A 26,661-nucleotide genomic window follows, 5' to 3' on the forward strand; every position below is an offset into this window, starting at 1 on the left:
AAAAATCCCAACAGGGATCTGGTTGCATTTATAAGTAGTGCAATGCACATGAAATAATAATTTAAAAAGTACAGTGACCATAATAGGTTGCCAAAACTGATGATAGCGAGGTGATATCCTATCTGATTTCAAGGTAGAATGGGATAAACTTAAAGATTAAGAATTTCATTATTAATTTATTTATGGTACAGGTCAAATAAGCTTAATTATAATAATAAGAATAACCTTAGAAACTTTGCACCTATCTATAAGGCGATGGAGTGCCCGCAAACTTATTTTGCGGAGTGAGCGATTAGGAACCAAGAACCAGGAAGAAAGACGTCTTTAGTAAAGGAAGAGCTGTCCCATACGTAGCCTACTTAGTGGACTCCCCATCAATATACTATTATACGAAAAAATTATGACATGATACCATAAGGAGATCGATCATTTAAACTATATTGCGTTGCTTTATTTCCAGGCTAACGGCCAAAATAATTGTTTCCAGTTCTAAAAGGCCATTCCCAATCACTGTTGACAATGCAGTCAGCCAATTCCTATTGCAAAGAAAAGAAAAGAAGCGAAGAAGGAGAGATTTTCAAATAAGAATTAACATAAAGTCCTGAACTTACCATAAACTTATGGAATGAGAACAAAATAATAAGTATTATTCCTTTATGGCAATAGGATAAGCTAGTTTATTCATTCAGTATAAGAAAAATGCATCAAACTAACAATGGTAAATCTGACGAAATGGAATACGCCATCCAAAAACTCAATGGGCGATAACTCATGGCGGGACAGGATAATATCCCATCCACTCAATGCATAATGAAAGTCCGAGTACAAAATTTCGTTTCCGAAATAATCAGAATCAACGTATTTTCCAAATTCAAGATTATCTACATTTTCATTCCTTTTAGAATTAAAGTTGAAATGTTCTAATAATGCCAAGTTGGACATCCAGCAATAATGTTCATAGAAAAAATATATTTATTTCTTTTCCAGATATTGTTTAGACCGAGGAATTTGGTAACAGTTGTTGAATAACAATTGTGGGTGAATCGCATTTCATAGACGAAAAGAATTATTGCATAGGATAAAAGAAGCTTTGTCGTATTGCGCATTATATTACTGGAATTTGTTTTGTGCCTCTTTCCTCTCAGTGCATTGTTCCAATTTTGCGATGGTCCGTCAATGGAAATTATGAGCAAGTTTCTGTTTAGAAATGGACAAAGAATATATATTTTTTTTTGTGAGACTACAGCACGGATAATTTTTCAACAGATCTATGTTAATGTTACTGTTTTTTTTTTTTTTAGGATTTTATTATAATTGTTCATTACTTCTCTTGTAGTTATTTTATTTCCTTATTTCCTTTCTTCGTTGAGCTATTTTTTTTCCTGTTGGAGCCCTTGGGCTTGTAGCATCCTGCTTTTCCAACTAGGGTTGTAGCTTAGCTTATAATAATAATAATAATAATAATAATAATAATAATAATAATAATAATAATAATAATAATAATAATAATAATAATAATGGAGGTGTCCTTGCCTATCGATAATTTCTTGTAGTGTCTGTAACCTCACCCTTCTTGTAATCTAAGGAGCGGGAGTTGGGAAGCCTAAAGCTCTTCCTGCTAAGTTATCAGTTACCATTGCCTTGCCCTCCCTGGTCCTAGCTTGGATGGAGAGGGGGCTTGGGCGATGATTATATGTAGGCTATATATGGTCAATCTCCCTAGGGCATTGTCACTGTTCCTTGTGTCTGCCATTCATGAGTGGCCTTTTAACCTTAAACCAGGGTGAATTGGCTCTGAAACTTTCTCAACCGATTCTTTTAATTCTTGGTGAATCTGATGGTCTTAGGAGAGTCGTAACTCCATCTCATTGTTAATAAGCATATTATTATCAAGATAACGATAAAAAATACTCTATCGAGAAAATTAAAAGCAAAATTGTCTTTGGTAATAAAAATATTCATGTAAAAGAAAAATGAAACAAACTATTTCTAGAGTGAGCCTTGTCATTCCAAAGAAAATGTTCAACTCATGAAAATTGAGATTTTGATTTATCACACGCTATCAACTTAGGTCAAACATAGTAAAACAAAGCAGGATGGTAAGCGAATAAATGATAGAAGAGAGAGAGAGAGAGAGAGAGAGAGAGAGAGAGAGAGAGAGAGAGAGAGAGAGAGAGAGACATGACCAAAGATGCTTCCTATTTATCCTTATTACTCTGAATCTTTCATTGCTGTATCTTTCTTCAAATAGCAGTAAATACCACCCAGTTTACAAAAATAGTGCCTTGTTTTAAGCTCTAAATAAAAGGTCTGTTGCAGTATTACTGTAATTTTGAAAATTAAATGGAGTGGAATTAAGTGTGCCATTTGATTGTATTCAAATATAGGCATAGGACTACACTCAATAGGCCTACGCACAATATATGCCATTTTGAAAATTAAATGGAGTGGAATTAAGTGTGCCATTTGATTGTATTCAAATATAGGCATAGGACTACACTCAATAGGCCTACGCACAATATATGCCATTTTGAAAATTAAATGGAGGGGAATTAAGTGTGCCATTTGATTGTATTCAAATATAGGCATAGGACTACACTCAATAGGCCTACGCACAATATATGCCATTTTGAAAATTAAATGGAGTGGAATTAAGTGTGCCATTTGATTGTATTCAAATATAGGCATAGGACTACACTCAATAGGCCTACGCACAATATATGCCATTTTGAAAATTAAATGGAGGGGAATTAAGTGTGCTATATGGTTGTATTCAGATATATACATAGGCCTACACTCAATATATGCATACACCTACGTTAATATATACAAGCTTAGTACTTAGTGCATATGAGTCATGAACCATTATTGCCCAACTTTGAGCATAAATGGAGTTATAGATTGCATAACTTTGATCGTAAGCCAACAGAGAGTGCATTAATATTCCCGCCGTTACTTTTGACACTTTATTGTTTTCTTGAAATAAAACAATAGAATAATGAAGTTTTCTTTAAAAGTGATCATAGTTTTTATTCATTTACTTTCTCATAATGTAGGGAAAAAACCTTTCGCTTTATATAAATTATTTTGATAAGATTCCATCAAACATTCCACTTTATATATTTTGATAAGACTCACTAAAATATCATGCCTTATTTAGCGTCCATTGAAATTCGCTTATAATATACATATCAAGATCCCCCGTCCCCCCCCCAAAAAAAAAGAAAAAAAAATAAGATTCACGAACCTCGCGTACCAATATTTTGACAATTTTTCTAATTTGGGTTGTAGCCTAGCAAGTAATATATATATATATATATATATATATATATATATATATATATATATATATATATATATATATATATATATATATATATATATATATATGTATATATATATATATATATATATATATATATATATATATATATATATATATATATATATATATATATATATGCGTGTGTTTTATTTTTTCCATTCATAGATCCTTGTAGATATTTTACCCTTATCTATTCATTTATAGATATACCCCATTACAATCTTCGAAATCTCGGTTGTTAAACAGATTTTTTTTATTGTTATTATTATAAAACAAGATAGGAGCAGTGCAAAGTATTTTTTTTATGCAGCCAGTTAAAACACACTTTAATTGGCACTTGGCAACTAGTCAAGCAAGAGCGCATGCCCATTACCCATTTTTTATTGCGTTTCAGTTTGTGTTTAGAAGTGTTTTGTAAAACCTGTTTCGTCTCTGAAGGCCTTGGCTGCCACCAATGCCAATGTAAATCGTATAATTTGTTTGGAAACATTAACTAAATACTGTAATATACCTCAGTGCATCCTTAAATAGAATGAAGTAATTGATTACTTATAGTTCGGGTTATTTTTGTGAGGAGTTTTGGTAAATATTTACGTGTCCAGTTGTACCTGTAAACGTCATAAGCTCAACTTTGAGCAGTTAGAAAACTCATCATCACACAAATTAACAAAGCATTGAATAATAGGCATATGGAGAGCTAAAGAATAATGAATAGCGATATATGTGACATCGATATACCCTTGAACATAAGCGGAACACATTTCATATAATTATATTCTCAGGTAAATTTACGTATATTTTTTATGTGAAAATCATGTGTACTGCATGTGAGAAAATTTATATGTAGGCTCTCTTAGAGAAAAAATTTATTCCAAATTCAGGAAAATTGGCTTTATTTCACCACCAAAATATTTCTAGGCGTATTCCCAGTCTTAGGCCTAGTACTAAGCCTAGTCTAAATCTTCATCCAGTTAATAGTCTTATTTACATTCCTGTCTAATCTGATTTATCGCCCTGTCACTAACTTTCACACTTTAACATTGTATGTTGGAGTATCTGGAGGGTGATTGGGTAAATTAATCAGAGGTGAGTTGGTGTTTAGATAATGATTTTCTTTCGGTCAGTAGATTGGCTTCCAGGTTAGTTTCAATTAACATTGGCCTATGCATGTGTGGTAATATTATAGTTACGGACGGGGAAACCTTTCCCAGTAAATACCAAGTGTCCCTTTTAGAAAAACACCCGTTTCCTTCGAAAATGACACTTATTTTTGTCGCAAATAAATTTTTAATGTTTCCCCGTCCTTAAATACAGTTTTACCGCATATGCTTAGTGATGTTGAGGTATAGAAACTTGTATTTAATAGGCTTTTATTTTGCTAATGGAATGGTACTTATTTCATCTTACCTTGTTCCAGACTTGTTTTATCCAGTCCTGGATTCTGCAATGGAATCGCATTAAAATGGACAGAATGTAATGGCATAAATAGAACGCTGTCTCTTGCTGTGTACAGTATTTCTAAAGGTAAGTTACTATTATTATTATTATTATTACTATTATTATTATTATTATTATTATTATTATTATTATTGTAGTTTAACATGACCAAAAGAGGTGTGCAAGTCCAGTGTTATGCTTTTAGTTCTGTTTAAGGTAGAATACTTAATTCAACTTAGTTTAAAGTGGTATAGGCCTACCATTTATGAATGAAATGAAGGCGATGGATGAAGTTGCAGAATAGCTGATTATGCCACGATAGAAAAGACATATGCCCTCTTTTATTTAGGGTGCATCCTCAACTAAAACTTCCTAACCTAGCCTAACCTAGGCACTGAATGGTCTCTCAAGCCCCAGTGCCTGGTCTTCTGGACCAAATTCATAAATCCAATCCTAGCCTAACCTAACCCAGGGATGCCAGATTCAAATCAGACCCACAGCAGCATAAATCTTACAGCGCTTCTTAAGGGTCCCATACACGTTCTAAAAAAGCTTCAAAATTTTGATATAGAAATTTTGATGCAAAATTTGAGTGTGTGTAGGACGTTTTGATGTCAAAAAAAGATTTGAAGCAAAATTTTGATTGTTCAAATCCATTTGATAGTTTTTGACGAGTTGTCAAATTCTTGATGCGTGTGTGGGCTCCTGTCAAAATTTTGATCAAACTTTTTAGTCTTTTGACCATTTCCGACGTTTACCAGGAGGTTTATCAGAGTCCAATGCCAACACTAGTGCTATGGCCACTGATGCATCCATGTCGAAGATTTTGATGATACTGAATTTTAATGGGAAAAACGCCTAAACGTGTGTGGGCAATTATGTTTCAAAATTTTGTATCAAAGTTACACATCAAAATTTTGATGCAAAATTTTGATGTTTTTTTTTTTAACGTGTATTTTAGGCTTTAGTATTCTAGGAGTTTTGTTTAAAGGTTGCTTATTAGCATGGTGACCAAATTTTGAAAATTGAAATAAGGGTTGCTTAAATTGGTGATGTATTTGAACAATACAGACTCTCAACTTACGCTAAGTTACGCACACATTTACACAACGCAAAGCCCTCACCTGGGTCCAGATTGTCCAGGACCTACTTCATTGACTTTTCTTTTGTTTTAAAGGGTATTCATAGTAGAGTTCGTTACAAACAGCTGTTCATTGCATGTGTCAAAGCATTACAATACATACTGTATTACAATCAAGGATGTTTTACAGCTTTAAAGGATATTATAGCCTAACTGCATTGGGACTGTTGCCAATTTTGGGTAGCCGCTTTTATCGTGTATTTTGTGAAATTTTGCGTCGGCAGTGTTGCCAATTTTGGGCCGCTACCTTTATCAATTATTTGTAAAATTTCTATAATATACTGTCTTTTTTTAAATATTAAAATTACGGGACAAAAGTGGTCCTTGGGAGGGTCGATACAATACACTGGACAAATTTCATAAATATGGGACAATCACCCTGCTCATTAGTGATATAGGCAAAAGAGAAGACAGATCTGTTATTGCACAGATACCTGAGACCAAATATATGTAGATATGCTCAGCACCCAGGGCCTCTCTCCATCCAAGCTTAACCTAGTGGCAACCTACCATTGGCTGTTGGTATCTTAGCAGGCTGATCTAAGCCTTAAACTTACAACCCCTGTTCAAAAAGATTGTAAGGTGTTCATTGCATTCAAACTAGCCTACAGATTGTGAGCCTCGTAAGTTTTCATTAGGTTACCATGAAGATGTGGAACTAAATCGCGGGATGAGTGTTTAATAAGCTAGTACAGTACCTGCTTACAGATAACATCTAAAAGCTATAGTTTTTCGTCACATTGGGACTTTTTATATCATCTTGTTTAGATATTTTTTTACCACATGTATATGGTAACAAGCTGTAGGTTCATGCTGGTATCTCTAAAACTGGTGAATTTTATTTTGTTTTGTTTTTTTTATTAGCCATCTTAGCAATATTTATTTTCAGATTAGATGCTAGATTAACCTTATAACACCCTATGTGTAACTTAGTCCTATAGTGGGAATTTGATTTGGAAAGTACCACATTGGAGGGCAGAGATACATTGAAACCTAACTACACTGTATATCAACTTTATATAAATTGCTCAGATCTTATTTGGGTAATTGTAGACAGTAGCTCTACCAGCAAGTTATCAAATTTAAGTACTTTTACTGAAAAGAGGGAAGTCCAAGGTTTTGTTTGATATATAAATCTGAGCGGCGCTAGGTCTAGAAGTGGTTTAAAAATCAAAATTAAATTTGACCCACCTGAAAAAAATTGACTTCATAATTCTCAAATTCCTCTTCAGACTGAGCGCTCTTTTGTTCGTTTTTACGTTAAAAACAGAGATTATGTCATCATTACATCATCGACTCTATTCTACGTAGCAAGACGTCACCCAAACTTCATAGTTTTTAACCAATGATTATTATCTACATTTTACTTGGGGCTAGCATTTTAACGAAACTAGAATCACATGACTTGAATACCCAATCAGGTGACAGTTTTTCTAGGAAACTGAACACTTCGACACTTCACACAATTTCCACCGCTAATTTTTCAGTCTTGAGAGCCATGGAAGAGTGTGAACCTTTAACTTCTGGCGTGGTTTCTTATTTACCATCTACTTTGACATCAATTTCTGTGGAGTTTCTCCCAAGTTCTTGTCTCAATTGTTATTTAAATTATAAAGATTTAGTTTTGCATTATTGTGGTGACATTGAAAGAATAATAAAGTACTGCCAAGATTATGGTGTTATTAAAAGTGAAAGTGACACTATTTGCCCCACCTGTGGTTCTAAGTGCCGACTTGATATTAACAAAAAAGCAGTTGGGTGTGACAGAAGGCATGTTGTATTGATAAACAAGAAGAAAGTGAAAAAAGGTGTAGTTTTTACGCGTACATTTTTAAGGGAACTTGGTTTGAAAAGTCTTCTTTACATATAGAATATAATTTTTTACTTGTATATAATTATATTGGTGTTAAATTTAGTTATAAATTTGTTGAAAAGGAATGAAGAATTTCTCACAAAACTATAAATCATTGGTGCTCATTCATTCGTGAGGTTATTGTGCATTGGGTAGTAAGTCGGAAAGGTGCAGCTCATCTTTACCCTCCAACCTAAGTAAATACACAAAGGGTTTTAGGCTGTCTTATATTTAATATGGCTGTGTAATGGGGTCCATTGGGGGCTAAGCCCCCCACTCGCTAGGTAAGAATATGGCTACTAGGTTAGGTTAGGTAATTTGTTTAGGATAGTTGCTGGCCTTGTTTATCACTAATTCCACATGTGCCATTATTCGTATGTTAAAACGAATTCTTTAATTCATTCCACACCCAAAAACCCAGCTTTCCCACTGAGGGTCCCCCAAGATTGGAAAGGTTAACAAATAGGTTAAAAATACTGGTCCTCCTCCTCAAAAAAAAAAAAAAAAAAAAAGTCAGCTTTAGATAAAGCACAGAATAATTCATCAGTAAAAAAAAAATATTAAAATTATTAGTGGTGGAGCTATTGTATAGAATTACATATATTTGAACTGAGTTGGTTAGGATTACCTCCGGTAAAATTATAGAATAGTGCAATAAACTGTTTGTAGGAAATAAGATATTTACTGTATTTACTGGTGTTCTGATAATTTTTTATAATTATTCTGCTAGATATCGTCATCAATAACGTTCAAAACACCTTAAAATATACAATATACCAGTCTAATTTTATGATATTTATTTTGACTTTTCTAAACTTTGTTGTGTCCGTTAGTCCGCATCATAAAAAAACAGACATTATGATAAAGTTACCGTAAGCAAAACCCAGTAAGAGTAATCACATAGAAAACATGATTTTTCAATCACATTTTAGATAGTCATCCATAACGTTGTTGATCGTACTGTACTGCAAAAACCTGAGTTAATTAATTGAGTGTATTTATTTACCTGTATGTTGTTATGCCCAATTAACTAATTATTTATTGATCTTTGTTCTGCCGCAGCTCACTTCACTCATGATTTAACATTATTGCAATGTTCCAATGTTTTGGCAAGTGGAGCATTTTCTGCTATGCACATTAGTTCCATGAGCTAGTATTTTGACGTTTTTTTATTTATCTAATCAATCACTTAGTTCAATTAATTTTTGCTCTGCCATAGCTCACTGTGCTCGCAATTTAACATTAGTGTATATCATTGCTCCTATATTTTGGCCAGTGGATCATGTTTCACCACACGTTAGCCCCTTGTTCTAGTATTTTGGTGTTACTGTATTTCAATTACGTATTTATTCATATCGTTGATTTTATAAAAGTAATATTGTGTATTGCCAAATTGAATTGTGTTTCTTTAGAAATGCTTAAATTGGAAAACTTGGAAATCAGTGAACATGTTTGAATAGAAGCTGTGATGCATATGCATTTTGAATTTCTTTCAAGTAATAACAATCACTAGTAGAGGATGCGCTTCAATAAGTTTGTTCTGAAATGAATACAAATACAAACCCTCATTTTTTACTAGGAGATTCCTCAGCATGAGCTGGTATTCAGGCTATAAAAACTGGACCCCTGCTTCTGGGGGGTTGTTAGCCGGGAGGGCTAACAACCCCCCAGAAGCAGGGGTCCAGCCTGGTAACGGAAGAATACTACTCTTGCAACTGGCTGCAGACTCACTTGGATTACCACTTTTAGATTAGCCTCGGGAGAGTACAGATGGGCTCCGCTGCCTTTCCATTGTTCTGTTTCTGGCAGTTCAAATTTTTTCATATACAGTATTGTATCGGGGATGATTGCACTTTTTTCTGAGAAAAGAACTTGTAGCTTTGTCCAGTGCGACCGGCTGTGCTTATGACACATTCCGTTTTTACTTAGATACGGTTACTCACTAGCATTGCTTGTTGTGCAGAGGGCTCTCCTGCAAGAGGAGTCTCCTTGCCATGATTGACGTAGCAGACATCCTATTAAGGGAAATGGTTTTGTCGAAGATGAAAAAAGGAAGGGAGTCTCCCAGACTTGCTTCTTCAGTGGTAACCCCCCTCCTGCTGGTGTATGCTCATTTGGTCTCCTCTGGAGGTTTATCATCCCATAGCCCTTTCCCTCCACTTAACATCATGCTCATCAAGCAGTAGCACAGCAACATTCTTCCGTGCTCCTTCCAGCACCTGTGTTGGTGTATTTATTGTGTTTGTTCCGACACAAATACAAACCTTCGCTGAGTAACCACTTTACTTTTTGGCTCGGTAGAGGACGGACATGCTGTCCTTCTCTCCCGCAAAGACTTGCCTTGATGTTTTTCGTTTATTTTTTATTTTTTATTCTTGTGTTTTCATTTTCTTACATATATATGAGTGCATGTATGTATAAATGGAATATACGTTGTTAGATACGTGTAACTTTAATTGCTGTTGACATCGTATCCATCTGCCTCCGCCGTAAGGGAGTTGTCATACGGCAGGTTTTCAACACTGCCGTGTGTTTGTTTCATTACAGAATAAGCTTATAACAGTTCAGCTCCCTTTCGAGGAATAATCTTACAAGGAAGGTGACTTATTCCCCGAATAGTGTATTTTGTGCAACGGAGCATGAATTGTAATTGATAACAACTTCCTTTTTTTTCACAGGTAACAGCGACGTAGAACACATGTGGTAGCTCGTGAGCTGCCCTCATTACGAGGTAACATTCGCTGTCAACCTTCAACTTGATGTTCCTCCTTCGAGGGGAACTTCTCTCTCTCTCTCTCTCTCTCGGAGAGTGATTTTTGCTTACGCCTATGCTTTTTTCCCATAGAGCTGGGAGAAAGCTTTACTTAGGCTATGTCCTCTTGCGGGAGGACTTCTCTCTCGTTCGCAAGAGAGATTTTTTTACGCCTACGCTTTTTTCCCATAAAGCTGGGAGAAAGCTTGCCTTAGGCGATGTCCTCCTTCGGGAGGACTTCTCTCTCGTTCGCGAGAGAGAGTTTCTTACGCCTACGCTTTTTTTCCATAGAGCTGGGAGAAAGCTTGTTTTAGGCAATGTCCTTCTTCGGGAGGACTTCACTCTCGTTCGCGAGAGAGAGATTATTAAGCCTACGCTTTTTTCCCATAGAGCTGGGAGAAAGCTTGTTTGTTCCGTAACCGAAATACAAACCACGCTATTTACACAGGGTTTACCTTTTAGCGCAGCTGAAATGGCGAGCCATTAGAATTTAACGAGGGTGTATTACCCCCGCGCTAGTTAGCGGGGGGGGGGGGGTAGGGGAGTGGTAGCTAGCTACCCCTCCCCTCCCTCACACACAGATGAATGCTCACTTTCACTTTTGGCTCGGACTGTGACAGACGTCTCTGTCTTGGTCCTCTCTTGGCAGCCATTGTTTGTTTTGTCTTTACTTAATCGCTTACTTTTCATTTACTCAATATATATGTAAACATGTTTTCATGTTTGTATACATATTTGAGTATAGAAATCAGTAAGTTTCCTTTTCAGATTTGTGTGTGTAGTGTACTTATCTACGTGGTGTCCTCGGCAGTTGGCCGCCACGGCGTTATGGGTGGCGATCGAGTTTGACTTATGTCTTTCTCTCTCTCTCTCTCTCTTGAGGTCGTTCACCCTTTTACTACGTTACTACGCCTTTTGTAGCTTCCTTTCCGTGTGGGGGGGTTGCTACGCCGTACGTTTGTCTCAATTAGTTTATGAATCTAATTGTATTTGTTGATTTTTCAGCTTTATAGAACGATTCCTTTCGGGGTTTTCGTTCTTTCCTTAGTGTTCATTCATTTTTAAATTACATAATTACATAGTTACATAATTATAATTGTTATAATTCTGTTTTGGTTACAGCTCTCCTTCCGTGAGTGTAAGTGGTTGTGAGGGCACGTGCCTGTTGTGTAATTCTTGTTTCCTTTCCCTCGGGATTCCTCTTCGGAGCCTTCCCGGGGGAATGAATGTGTACTAATGTTATTTGTTTTATTTTTTTACAGTTACCGATCTAGTTCGTTTCTGTAATATGGCAACGGTGTGAGCTGTCTTGTTGAGTCCTGGGGATTCGGCTGTTGCTGCCTCCCCCCTTGTGTTTTCGTCAGGGGCGTGTCTCCTTCTACTGGAAGTACTCCCGTGACGACGGACAGCTCTCCAGTTCATTTTAGAACTCTCAGGAGGCTTGCCTCCTTGGGCAGGTAACTTTCCTTCCGAGGGAAGTTTTTCCTGTCCAGGCTTGAGTTTTTCCCCTTATGGAGGGTTCTCCTCTTGCCTTTTTTTCGTGCGACTATGCTCTTGGTGCTGAGCGGTCACACCTGCAGTTTCACTCAAGGGGCTGGGCAACTGCAGGAGCTCCTCTTCGGAGGATTGCTCCTTTTAGGTCACTGCTGACCAGTCTCTTCTACGAAGTGTTTCTCTTTCGTTTGCGAGAGAGTACACTCATAGAGACTCCTCTTCGGAGGTTTCTTCTGTTGCTGTTGCTGTTGGCCTCCCTCACCGTAAGGCCCACCCTCCGCCTCGTCGTAAGGGCCTCTCATCTCTCTATAAGGGTGCTTGAGGCACCTTTTTGAATCTCCGTTTGCAGCCTACAACTCCTTTTTCTCGATCCTCTGCCTTGGTGCAAATGGACAGCAGTCTGGTCTCGTCTTCCGACGGGCAACGGTCTTCCCGACGGACAACGGTCTTCCCGATGGACAGCGGTCTTCCGACGGACATCAGTCTCCCGGCGGACAACGATCCCTTCGGGGCAAAGGGTTGCCTCCCACGGGGGTTCTTCTCTTGCGTGTCAGGTTTCCCTGCGCGCCCTTCTGCTGTGTTCACTCCTGCTCCTGCTCAGTGTTAACGCACAGGCGCTCTTCTGCTCATCAGCGCTCTCCTGTTCGTCAGCGCTTTCATGATGATCATCCCTGCTGTTCCTGTTGGTTCCTGTACGCGCCCTGTGCGGCCACGTTCGCCCACGCGAAAATTTTTGAATTACCGTCGCGTGAGCTCCAGGGCGATTGCGACCACGATTCCCAATGGGGTTTTTGCAGCATGGCCAGCCTGGCGAGTTCTTCTGGAGCGTATTTCCAGAACACGGCCTCACCCCGTAAACGCAGAGCATGGCACTTGCAAGAATAGGAGAAACTTAAGGGAGATCTGAGCAACACTCCTCTTTCCTGAACCTGGTTAGCCCTTCCCCGTCATTCCCTGGAAGGATTTTTGGCGGGGGGGCTTTCCGTTCGAGATTTCTCCATCGGACAAGGGGTGACTGCTTACCCCTTCCTCTGGGAGCTTACCAGGTTCTTTCCCTCCTCGGTTACGGCCCGAGGTTTGGTTCAAGGAAGCTACAGGAAGAGCATGGGTACTTTCCTCCTCTCGAGCTCAGGCACCTTGGCCTTTCGTCGTTAAGTATCTAACTTGCGGACAAGCTCGATGTTGTACCATCTGGACGCGCTGACTGAGGGCTTCCTTCGGGTGTCTCATCTGTGGAGGTCGACGACCTCAGACACCCTTCCATCCTTGAGAAGAGTTTGTTTGTGCCCAAGGACAGAGACTTAGACAGCGGCTGTGCGTAGGAAATCGACTTCCGTTTTCACTCCTCCAAGGCGCTTTCTTCCAGACTCTGCAGGGCTCCAGCGCCCTTTTCTTTCAATCACGTCGACCTAAGTTATCGGCTACGACAACTGGGACAAAGTGTCCAATTGCAGTTTCCTCCTGTCAGGAACAGATGGCACGGGAGACTCCCCCGGGGGGGCATAGTCCTAAAAGGAGTTCACGAACTCTAGGATTGCAGGTTTTTCTCTGGGAGGATGCTTAAGGTTACTCATCCGAATGACAGCTTCCCGATGCCCATTCCCGCACAATCTCTGTGATCAGCCAAGGATATCGCGCCTGCCGTCTCTGTCAGCGAATTCAGTGTCTCGGAACCTCTATGCCATAGCGTCAGCAGAGTTGCCCGGTTGGGCAGAATGATCCATACCTTAGGCGAAGGTCATCCTTAGGATCATCGACGGCTTCACCCCCGGCCTCCTCAGTCGATCCTTTCTTGTAAGGAAGGATCTGAGAGGGGATGTCCTTAGTTGACCTCTCAGCCCTGATCAAGTTTGTCGAACAAACTTCGGCCAGCGTAGACCAGCAGAATCGATCAGACTGGTAACGAGGCGACAGGACTCCTTAAACCCTGGATCGGAAGGACGGGTACTTTCAGTTTCCATTCCATCCATCTTCCAGGGTGCTCGTCGAATTCAGCCTAGACTGCAAGTATTCCTGCTTATGATGCAGTGTGGCTATCCCGCCGTGGCATAGCAGGTTTGTTTCCCCAGAGAACCCTCCCTGCCTTCCTCTTGGCCGCTCAGGTGCAGGCTTCCGCCTCCTCTGCTGTTTGGAGGGCTGGTTATCTCCGGTAGGCTCGGGTTCGACCTTCTTCAGCGCCGGGACAAGCTTCCGGATGCTTACCATGAGTGTGGGCTCATGGTATTTTGCTTGGAGCCTTCTCTTCCTCTGTCTCAACATCTGGAGTATCTGGCCATGATATTGAGTCAACGGCCTTACCACGTTGGAAACCCCGCTTCTCGTCCGTCCAGCGAGGTTAAGCAACGTCGGGACTTGGATGGGTGACCACCTGGGGACGCCAGATTCTGTTACCACATCCTCCGAGCCTTCCTTTCGGTTAACTGTGGCAAGACTGAGGAGAGTCGCAGTACCTGTTCTCAGTCAAGCAGAGCTTTCAGCCCTACCTTGGAACGTTTCCTAGTTCTCCTTTCCTCATTGACCCGTCTATAGTCCGAACGGTCGCCTCAGGATAAGTTCCATGTGGGGCGATCCAAGTTCCGGTGGCTTCAGGCAATGTTTAACCGGACTTCCTGGCCCCTATGGGACCAGCGGAACTATTAGACCTGCAATGGGTGTTGACCTATGGAGCCTCTTGATGGTAGTGGATATTCTCGTCCTTTCCCCACATTCTTGATGCTGTTCTCGGACTCGTCAAAGGAAAGGGGGGGGGGGGCATGTTCCGGTCCAGGCCTATTGTCAAGACCTGAAGGATACCTCTCCATCATTCAGGCAGGCTTAGGGGCCTTAGTCTGGCCCCTCTACAGATCCTACGGCTCCTGCCGAGTCGCCCCGTGCGCGTCGACTTCATGATTCTGGCGTATTCTAACCAGCAGGGGACGCATTTTCACACCTTCACATCTTGCAGTAGAGATACCGGGATGATTGAGATTCTCTCAATACCACCATCGGTTCTCTCATTCCAGGCAGGGGAATGTTCTCTCAGACTATCCGAGCAGAGCCTCGTAGAGAGAGTGTACCTGGGGGTCTTTGACCTTGGGTAACCAGCAAGTACTGGTCTGGGGGACCTGATCGCGACAGCTTGGAACCTCAAGCTTCCGCTATTCTTCCCCCCAGTCTCAGACCCCGAGACTCTGGCAAGATGCATTCCGGTGATGGTGGGACAACTTCGACGCCTGCGTCTTCCTTCCCTTTTGTCTATGGACAATGGGTCTCAACAAGACCAGGTTGTCTGTCAACCTTTCAATGGGAGAGCTCCACTGGGACTATGCGCAGAACGGTTTCTGGACCCTCTGCTTCCCCTGACGGAACTCCCGGGAGAGCTTCTCCCACGGCGCAGACTACTCAAGCAACCACACTGCGACATCTCTCCCGAACCGGGGCGTCGCTTTGGCTTCATGCCTGGAGATACTACGCCTCCTCCTCAAGAAGAGACAACCCGCTACAGTCGCGGTACGGAGGTCGCGTTTGCGATAGTCATCCACAGGGGTCTCCCAGGCAAAGTGAAGAGTCTAAAGTGGTTGGTGCCGTGGGAGATATACCTCTTCCCTTGAGGCCTCTTCTCCAGCAATAACGGTCTTATTGCCTTTCGGCGGGAGGAAACTCCTTTCCGCTCTCGGCAATGAAGCCTGTCGCTCAGCCTTTCCCTGACCTTCAGGCTTAAAGGAATAACTTTTTCCTGCCCGCTGGATCTATCCTCGCTCATGCGAAGCAACGATCGTCCCGGCCCTAGTCGGAGGATGACCTCCAACTTGGAGCATGGCTCGGACTTTTAGTCCTTTAAGAGATCTTCTCAAGACCCTTTACGACAGGCCTCGGATTGTATTCCTCCTTGGGTCTCCTGCTCACTCTGGCCACGGCCAGTGTGTAAACAATCTTCTTGGTCTCTTACGACTCCCCCCTTTCTAAGGAAGAGGGGAAGGCAACATTCAGGCTCGCTCCTGAGTTGTTGGCTAGACTCAGAATCTGGGGGTCCCGGCCCTTCGGTCCGATTCATTCAAGATTTCGAGTCTCCATTCTGTATCTAATGTCCCAAGACCTTCTCTTTCTTGCCAGTAAAGGAATCGAGAGCTTAGCGCTGGGAACAGCTGCAGTTTGTCCTCAGTTGCAGCCGATTTGGGAGCACAAGGAGGACATGGGGGAGAGTCACCAGTATACCTCTTCAGCCCGGACTCAAGGACATTCATCTCGACCTGTCTCCAGACCCTCCCCCGTCACGTCGCCCTACAGCACGATGTTGGATACATCGCAACGTCCCTCGCCTTCGAGTAATACTACTCTGTGACACAGGTGCTACAAGCTGGAGTCTGGAAGCGTCTAATGACCTTCGCAGCCCGCTTCCTGCAGGGCGTGACCTACAGGAGTCTCGATACGTTTTCTATCGCTCTGTGGTGGCTACACAACAGCTGGTCTAACCTCAGGCTCCTTTTTGGACAGGTAGCAGAAGGTTGAGGGCATTGTTATCAGGTTTTAGTCTGCATGAACGAAAGAAGTATGTTTGGCCCTTACTTCTTTCTTCATCATCCCCTCTACGGGGAAGAAGCATCCTGGTCTCTGCATAGCTGACCTCGAACCTCTGCAGGTAAACCATGCTTCCTTGTGTTCCGAGTATTGAGTCAATACTGTCGCGTCCCCCATACCCTGACGAGGTGGTATTGGGAACGTCCTAACCCAGAGTTCCTTCTGGAACTCCAGGTCAACTGCCTAGGACGGGTCACACTTCTTCCTTCACACACAAGCTTACGTAGGCCACATGGTTCATTGCGAAGCAAGGAACTTGTGAGGTGCAGGGACTCCTTTTATCGAGTGCTACTCACTCGGATTCTGAGTCCCCGGGTAAAGCCAAAGCCAGTATGGCTGGGGACTTTCCACCCTACCTAAGGGGTAAGTCACCCTGTGTAAATAGCGTGGTTTGTATTTCGGTTACGGAACAAATGACAAATTCGAAGATAATTTGTATTTTTCCTAACCATACAAACCTTAGCTATTTACACACATTTGCCCGCCAGCCCTGTCCCCCAAGACAAGTCCTACCTCTAAGTGAAAGTGAGCATTCATCTGTGTGTGAGGGAGGGGAGGGGTAGCTAGCTACCACTCCCTTACCCCCCCCGCTAACTAGCGCGGGGGTAATACACCCTCGTTAAATTCTAATGGCTCGCCATTTCAGCTGCGCTAAAAGGTAAACCCTGTGTAAATAGCTAAGGTTTGTATGGTTAGGAAAAATACAAATTATCTTCGAATTTGTCATCTTTGGCGATGGCCTCTTTCGAGAGGACTTCTTATTTTACGCCTACGCTTTATTCCCATAGAGCTGGGAGAAAGCTTGCTTAGGCGATCTCCTTCGTGAGAGCTTCCCTCTCGTTCGCGAGAAATAACTTGTAGGAGCTTGCTGATCCACTAGGGGTGGTGGCAGAGCTTTCTCCGAAGCAGGTTATCCCTTCGGGGGAACAAGTCTCTCGTCCTCGAGTGAAGAAAGCCTCTGGGCATCTGCGGTCCCCCGTTACGCTTATGGTTCTCCTTCAGGGGCGGAGCAAGAGCCTTCTCTTAAGCGACATTCTCCTTCGGGAGAACAAACCTCTTATGCGGAGGTATTATCTTGAACCTGCTGGTTCTCCTTGATCCTTTGGGGTCTCGTTCGATCACCATTTGGGCTGACGTGATCGTTGAGTCTTCGGGCTCTCGTCATGTTGATCCTGCTGGTTCTCATGACAGTAGGAGTCCTTTGGGACTCCACCCGAAACCTTCGGGTTTCAGTTATACTGAACCTTCGGGCTCTCGTAACGATGGTAACGTTGAGCCTTCGGGAACTCGTGCCATCAATCACGCTGACCTTTCGGGGTCTAGTGACAGAGGAACCTCGGTTCCTCGTTACGCTGATCCTTCGGGGTCTCGTAACATTAGTTATGCAGAACCCTTGGGCTCTCGTAACTTTAGTCACTCTGACACTCCAGTATTTTGTAACAGGGAGACTTCGGTTTCTCGTTGCGCTGACCCTTCGGGGTCTCGTAACATTAGTTACCCTGAACCCTTGTGCTCTCGTAACTTTAGTCACACTAACACTCCGGTGTGTTGTGACAGGAAAACTGCGGTTTCTCGTTACGCTGACCCTTTGGGGTCTCATAACTTTAGTTACGTTGAACCCTAGGGCTCTCGTAACTTTAGTCACTGACACTTCAGTGGTTTGTGACAGGGAAACTTTGGGGTCTCATAACTTTAGTTACGTTGAACCCTAGGGCTCTCGTAACTTTAGTCACTGACACTTCGGTGGTTTGTGACAGGGAAACTTCGGTTTCTTGTTAAGCTGACTCTTCGGGGTCTCGTAACATTAGTTACGTTGAACCCTTGGGCTCACGTAACTTTAGTCACTGACCCTTCGGGATTTTGTGGCAGGGAAACTTCGGTTTTCCCGTTACGCTGATCCTTTGGGGTCTCGTAACATTAGTTACGCAGAACCCTTGGGCTCTCGTAACTTTAGTCACTCCAACATTTCGGTGTTTATTGACAGGGAAACTTCAGTTTCTCGTTTGCGCTGACCCTTCGGGGTCTCACAACGCAGTTCACACTGAACCTTTGGGTTCTCGTGACCATAGCCATACTTATATGACAGAGTTTGCGGGCTCTCGTTGTGTTGACCGTTCGCGCTCACACAACACAGGCTATCATGAACCTTCTTGTGAACGTAGTTGTGAGTACTCTCTCCGCACTGAGAGCTCTTGCGCGCAACCGGTTTGGCGTGCATGACCAAATTGGCGCGCATGACCAACCTTTTGCGCGCACGACCGGTTTGGCGTGCATGACCAAATTTGCGCGCACGACCGGATTGGCGTGCACGACCAAATTGGCGTGCTCGTCCAATTTGCTGCTCATGAACGATGTGGCGCGCACGACCAAGTTGGCGTGCACAACCATTTTGGCGCACATGATTGGATTGGAGCGCACGACCATAATGGCGCGCACACACGACCAACTTGGCGCGCACGCAATCAGTTGAAGTGCGTGAACAACTTTATGACAGAGTTTTTCGGACTCTCGTTGCACGAAGTGTTCACAAGTGCACAAGAGGTTTACTCTCTTGACAGACTTTTCGAACTCTTGTCCCGTGAATTGTTCGCGCGCGCCCATCGTCATCAAGAGTTTTACTCTGATGACAGAGGGATGCCTGCTGCCTAAGGGTTTACGAATCTCTTCAGGTAACTATGACACAGTTCCTTGGGTCCTGGTCACATAACACGATTCCTGGAAATTCGATCAGGAATCAACGACAGAGTTCCTGCGGGTTCTCGGCACAGCATCCCTTAAGGTCGTGAGAAAGGAATTCACAAATAGATTCTGAACCCATAGGTTCTCATCCGAATCTCTCTGTTTCCGCGATCCAGAGTTTTCTAAAAACTCTATGGTTGAACCCCCCCCCCTCTACGGGATGGGTCTTCCAAAGGTGTGACTTGATATGTCACTCTACACTCCAAGCTAATTACTATATCAGCTAATTACTATTTCAGCTAATCTGGTTTCGCCAGCACCGATCCTTTCGTTTTCGAACGAACCACCGTCATCTTTCCTCCACCTTCCCACTTCGAGGGGTTGGGTTAGCAGATGAAAATGAGCGGGGAATGAAAATGCTTTACATTGCAGTTCATTTCTCCTGGCAGGCCTTGCCTGAATTAGACGGTAGTTTTCTCACTATCAAGAAAGCGTTCGATGGCAGCCTCTTTAGGTAAGCGGTCGATGGCAATTATGTCTGGTCTTCTTGAAGCAAACCCCCACATACGAGACTTCACCCTTTTTCGGGAGACTCGTTCCTGAGAAGTTTTTACAAAACTTCAATGGGTGTTAAAACTTCATGAAGGCCGTAAGCCTTCCCGGAGCATGCACTCTAGCCAAGACAAAACCGCGAGGTTATGGTCTTAAACTCGGTTCTACCGTTTGATGGAGGCAACCTCCCCCGTCATTGTACCCTGGGTATAAAGACTTGCCTTTTTACTCGATAGTCTTCCGAGACTTTCTATTCTTTCTTTACAGGGTTATTGTTTTGAACAATTAGTCCCGAAGGAACTTTGTTAGCTGACGTTAATAGAACGATAGCAACAGCGTGGGCATCTTTTCATTATGTTACGAACATTTCAAACCCCGCCCACAGGTAAACAGACATCCGTTTCTGTGTAATGAACACTGGCTAGCCCCTCATATAAAGAGGAGGGGTAAACCAAAGGGGAAATGATCGCCTCTATAACTGTGTATTTTTGTTTGAGAACATGATCGCTCTCATTCAAGAAAATATTACAGTCAGTCAACGATCAAAATTCTTTCGGCAATAATGTTGCGATTCATCGCACATACATTATTCCCACAACCGGATTCGTTGCAAATGTTTCCTGGAGGCAGAGAATACGCATGCGTTAGCGCAAATGGACAAGTACATATATGCGTGCAAGCGATCTTTCTGCCAATATAGATACATCTTCCAATTAGAACTCCGTTCTATTAAGTTGTACATTTATATCCCTTACTGAAACCAGGTTATTCAGTACATTACTTGGCTGCTTTTCTGTAGCCAGACATACGGCATTTATGTTCTGTCTCCTTATAGGCATTTTTACCTTTTCCCCGATCGGAAGTCTTAGTCTCCTACAAAGGCTTTGGCTTGAAACTTCTCAGGAGCATTTGTGTTCCATAGTAGGGAACATTTTATATAAATGCTAGTTTACTGATCGGAGACGGAGAAGTACGAACGTTTTTTTGTCCTAAGAAGGAGAAACCTCCGTTACGAACGTTTCCAACGTTCTCCAACTGAGCTCCGGACACGACTTTTAAGTCGAACTACGCATGTATACTTGTCATGCACACAGTTCGGTGTTACTACTCAGTAGTACACTTATGCTCTTTACCCACCCAACAATAGATTGAAGATATGTCTCAATCCCCTCTTGGGGTTGGTTGGATGCGTTCGGTGATTACCGTACAGTCTCTTGTCCAGAAAGCGATCTCAATGGAGATTCGTTATTATATCATAAGCTGTACTGATTAACTGGTTTACTGTTTGTTATCGGTGTTATTCGGCCAACTACACTGGATTAGTGGCAGTTGGAGTGAGAACAGGCTGTTCCCCTTCGTTGCAAGAACGTGCATTTGGTTACATGTCTCGACATCATCTCGAGGTGTGTTTATTGCTATGCACTCCCCCCCTCACCGCTGGACAATCCGCGGATGATGGGTGGCAGACGAGAGCTTCTGCAAAGAGGCCTGTCTTCTCGTCTTCGCTCTGGACCTGATGCTCTCTATAAAGCATCAAAAGAGAGAGGGGGGCATATGCCATACCATTCCATCCTCGTCTGTTGGTCCGATTCAGAAAGGTACTAGCATTCACCTCTCTTAGAGAACCATCTAGCAGTACAAAGCCTTAGATGGACAGAGGACAACTAGTTGCCCCCATCTGCTCGCGTCATTCCTGGTATAGGAATGTGTTTGCAAAACTACCCAGATAGTGGGCTCCTAGTGTCTTGGAATCATCTTGTATCCAACCAAGTCTTAACTTTGTGGGGTCCCCGACTGTGGTTGTGCTCGCAACGGCCCTGATCTTCAGGCTCCCACTTGACTGTTCCCCAGGACCTCAAACAAGATGCATTCCAAGATCGGTGGGGCGGCCTAGAGGTGTGCCTTATTTTTTCCCCCCATTCGGACTGGTGAAAAAGTCCTCAGCCAAGTCAGGATAAGCAGGATCTTATCAATGACTCCAATAGCTTCGCTATGGCATCCCGCAGAATGGTTCCCAGACCTTCTGCAGCCCCTGATTGAGCTCCAATAGCTTTGCTATGGCAACCCGCAGAACGGTTCCCGGACCTTCTACAGCTCCTGTCGGAGTTCTGAGGGATCTTCCTCCATGGCACGATCTTCCAAGCAGCCACATGCAACCACTTTCCTAAGCCGTAGCTTTGCTTTGACTTCTCGCCTGGGACGATCTTAAACCACCCCTCTCAGAAAGGCCTTTCGCAACAGGTTACGGAAAAGATGTCTAGGCACCTCAGACACTTTTCAGCGCTGGTCTTCCAGGCAAAGTGTTCGGTCCTTTGTAACTGATGTCGTGGAAACGGATTCTCTCCCATCGATGCCTTTACTTATGCAAGTGTGAGATAACTTGTCCCCCGTCGGATCTCAACCTATTCCTGGGAGCGTGGTTCGGGTCCTTCTGTCTCTGAAGGCCCCTCTCTATGAACCGAAGGCCCAGCAGCAGATCGCTTCCTTACACGGAAGACGCCCTTTCTACTCACTTGGGCTTTTGACCAAGAGAGTTAGTGTGTTGTACGGTCCAACCTCTGATGCCTCCTACCCTAGGAGACGGGGAGAAGTAATCCTCAGCGGCGTCCCTGAGTGGATTGCCAAGACTCAAATCTGAGTGTGCTGTACCCTAGGTGCGGCCCATTTCGAATAAAGTGTCTTTGTTCAGTAACCGGAAACCCATCAACTGGGGTTTTACCCAGTGAGGAGTCTGTGGGGTTACCTTAAAAGAACGATACCAGCTCGCCCCCGTGTGCCGGCACTGTTGACCAGCACGGGGAAGGTCAAGAGGAGGACCTCAAGGATTTCCTTTCCCTCTGGGATCGGAAGGCAATTGAGGTTACTCTTAATTTAGACTCTCCTCCATCCTAAGACCCAGAGCTCGTAACGTTACTGGCGTTGCTACGTCCCTGGCGTTCAAGAAACTACTCTGTGGTGCAGATACTTTAAGTGGGCATCTGGAAGCGTCAATCGACCTTCACGGCCCACTACCTGCAAAGACGTAACCCATAAGAACATGGAGACCCTTTCCATTGGTCCTGTGGTGGTTGCACAACAAATGGTCTAAACACCTTAGGCTCCTTGATGGACAAGTAGCAGAGGGTTGAGGGCTGAGGCTTCCCGGATTAGTCTGGGGTGAATGAGTAAGAATGTCTGGCTCCTTTCTGCCTTTCATCTTCTCCCCTCTGGGGAAAACAGCTCCGCAAACTTCAGCATAGCTGACCTCACCTCACTGCAGGTAAGACCCATTTCCCTTGTGCCTCCTAAGTATAGAAGAATATTTGTTATGTCCCCAATACCTTTTAGAGGGAGGGTATTGGGTAAGTCTTTAAGAACAATAGGTTCCGTACTCGAGTTCCTATGTTAAAGACAAGCCACACTGTTAGTTCCACTCACACACAAGTCTCTGCAGGCCGCTATCAGTGCATTACCTCATATCGGCACTTGATTTTAGCGAGGGTAGGGTCCCTTCTGCTATCGATCACAGATCGAAATAGAGAGGACCTCGGGTCATGACCAAGGCCAGTTGGTGAGGACTTCCTCCTAAGAGTAAGTCACCCTAATAAATAGCGAAGGTTTGTATCTGTGTCGGAACAAATAACAAATTTGGAAATAATTTGTATTTTTCGTAACATACAAACCTGAAGCTATTTATACAAATTGGCCCACCACCCTGTCCCCTGAGAAGTCCAGCCATAAAGCAAAGTGGTTACTCAGCCGAGAGGTGTGAGTGAGCCAGTCTACCCCACCCCTCACCCACTAACTAGCGGATGGGGTAGTTATCCCTCACTAAAATTATCATGGCTTGTCTTTCAGCTGCGCCGAAAATAATACCCTAATAAATAGCTTCAGGTTTGTATGTTAGGAAAAATACAAATTATTTCCAAATTTGTTATATTAGTGCTATTGTTTTATTAACTACTGTACATGACAGTATACGAAATACCGTACGATATTTTAGTAATGTAGATATACGCTACGTATATGGTGAGTTGGAACGGTGTGAGTCAACCTGCTGAAAGCAGGATTGTATTGATAGTACTATAGCCTACATATATTACAGTAATATACACTACAATATTAGTGAGTGTTATTGGATGTGTACCACAGTCTTACTGTGTATTGTACGTGGACACCTGTGTACACGTCTAATTACTGAAATGTGTTCATACACTGACTGCGTTTGTTAACTGTTCGTAGGCAGTGGTAGCGAGTTAGTAGATTATGAGTTGACCCCCCTAGGGCAGCAAGTATTTGCGGATTCTCGCTTTTCGTGAATTTAAAGGGCTGACAAAGGCATGGCATGAAGTTTAAACTATTTGCAGATGACACACAATTTTACTTCTCCATAAATGATATACATAACACTACTGAAACTCTAAACTGAATCCTTGACAGTGTTAGAGAATGGATGATATTTAAAAAACTAAGATTAAATGAGAACAAAACTGAATTCATGGTGGTGGGCAAAAGAAACAGCGTGAGAAACTCAGGTGATATTCAAATGAACGTAAATAATGACTCTGTGCCGATATCTAGTAAAGTTCGAGATATAGGTGTATTTCTTGACTGTAACCTGTCTCTAAATGCTCAAATAAATAATGTAATAAAAACTGCTGGTTAACATCTAAGAAATATTATGTTTATAAAAAAAGTACCTGGACGAAAATTCTGTAAAGAAACTTGTGATAAATTGTGTTACTACCAGGATAGACTACAGCAACTCTTATCTATTACAATTTAACAAAAGTGCAACTTAAGAAATTACAAAACATAATAAACAGAGGAGCAAGACTGATAAAAGGTGTCCCACCTAGAGAAAGGATCACAAATGTACTAATCGATTTACACTGGCTGCCGATTAAAGCGAGAATTGAATCTAAAATATGTACAATAACCTACCAAGTTATCAGAATGGGCCGTCCAAAATACTTAAGAGAACTGCTACATATTGCGCAGCCAACAAATCGTGTCGACACAAGATTAGTTACAGATGGCTTCAAACTGTTGGAACCTAGATACATGTCTACTCTAGGCTCCAGAGCCTTTAAATATGTAGCCCCGAGACTATATAACAAGCTCCCATGAAATATTCAAATGATTGAAGACATTAAGGCTTTCAAGAGGAAACTGAAGACTTTATTTCATGAGTCCTTTGACAGTGACAATTTAACAGTAAATGAACAATACGTGATATGAAACGTTAAATTACTCTGAACGAACAAGGTAAAACGACAGTGGAGGTCCTGTAGAGAATGGGGTTCCCCTGCTGTATGGGACCGGAAAAGCAGCCATCAAAGTAAAGTAAGTAAAGACAGTAGTTAATTATGCATTTGTGGAAAAAATATAAATTTTGTTAGTTGGAACTGTTGAAAACACAAACTCTGGGTAATTACAGTACTGTATATAGAGCAGGGCTAATTTTTTTTTTTTCTGTGTTAGGATGCAAAGCAATACTGTACTGTTAGTTAGTTGTTGGTTTCTACATGAATGCTGCCCTGCATCCTTTGATAGGAGTATTTTTTCAATGTACGTAGCTAGAACTCGACTATTAATATTTATAAAGAGTGGATGGTAGTTAGTTAAGAGGAGTGGTGAAGCCCTGCCCCCCCCCCCAGTACACTGTGTAGTCACTTGGTTTTCAGCTGCTGGAGAGTACGAACTTACTCCTATTGCCATCAACTGGCTGTTTTTGATATTTTATTTGATATAAATGTCGGCAGTTTGTTGTGTATGAGGGATGTTAATGAAGAAAAAAAGCTTTTGAAATTTCCCGATAACTGTAGTTGACTAACAGTTGTCTGTGTAAACTTCCAATATGCATTTAATTGTTCTTTTGTGCCAGTATTCCTGTTGCTTTTGTTTTCTTGCGGGTCAGAAGTGTCTGCTGCTGCCGATTTAAAGGGGAGAGTCGCCACCCTGCTTCTTATCATCGTCGTCTTCCCATGTTTGAATTATGCTGAAGATGTATCACATATAGGTGCTGTCTTTTCATTTTTCTTAGAGTTCGTAAGATCTTTATCCTCATACTGTAATTGCTGTCTGCCGGAAGCCACATGACTTAATCTAATCACTCACTGCGAGTCGGAATGATAGGGCTACGTCTTTCTATTCCCCTTTGAAGACAAAATCCTAGAGACTGATTGGTTTGAGTTGTGTATACTCTAAGTGACTCGTACTGTGGAGAGAGAGTGCTGTCTCAGGAATCTCTGTGACTACCTTCTCTGAAAATGAAGTTTACACGTGACATACTGCTGGTCCTCTTTTGCTCACGCATACACCATTAGTTCTCTACTGTGTGCACACACTTTTCTACAGGAGGAAGGATAGATGTTTTCCTTCAGATCTCTCCTATACAGTGTACCTAGAATGCTCTCCTTCACTGTGTGTCCTAGAGCGCACTCCCACACCATGCATGTCCTTACTTTTAAGAGCGTACATTTGTCCTCCACTATGGATAGAAACTTGACATTCTATGTGCTCCAGAACGTGTCACGAAATGAGAAATATGTACCGGGTATGTACAGTACCTTCTCGGAAAGTACAGTACATATTGGTATGTGGTACAGGTTGTCCCACACTGGTTATCTGTGGTCGTTTGTCACAAGAAAGAGCGCATACTGCAAGGGGATCCCTCTCTTGGTTTCAAGAGAGAGAGAGGGTGAAATAGTGTTTACCAAGAATTGTCCCTTCAGAGCAACATTAGTAGAAACTGTTTTACGATTGTAGTCAGGCTTATACTGAATGCATTGCTCCCGTAAAAAGATTCGATCACACGCCAGGGTAAGTGGTGTGTACAAAGAGTATTGTTACACACTAAGTATAATGGTATGTACCAAGTGTAGCGGTAC

At 42.5% G+C, this 26,661-nt stretch overlaps 1 long non-coding RNA gene across 1 annotated transcript in view; it reads left to right on the top strand.

Annotated features, from left to right (window-relative positions):
• Positions 1 to 26,661, top strand: part of LOC137622483 (uncharacterized) — a 133,897-nt gene that overhangs the window by 14,162 nt on the left and 93,074 nt on the right. The window contains exon 3 of the long non-coding RNA XR_011040454.1: positions 4,743 to 4,849. This is a non-coding gene — a long non-coding RNA (uncharacterized lncRNA). The remainder of the gene's footprint in view (positions 1 to 4,742; positions 4,850 to 26,661) is intronic.

This window comes from Palaemon carinicauda, chromosome 2, assembly GCF_036898095.1.
Source record: "Palaemon carinicauda isolate YSFRI2023 chromosome 2, ASM3689809v2, whole genome shotgun sequence".
Classification (NCBI taxonomy): domain Eukaryota; kingdom Metazoa; phylum Arthropoda; class Malacostraca; order Decapoda; family Palaemonidae; genus Palaemon; species Palaemon carinicauda.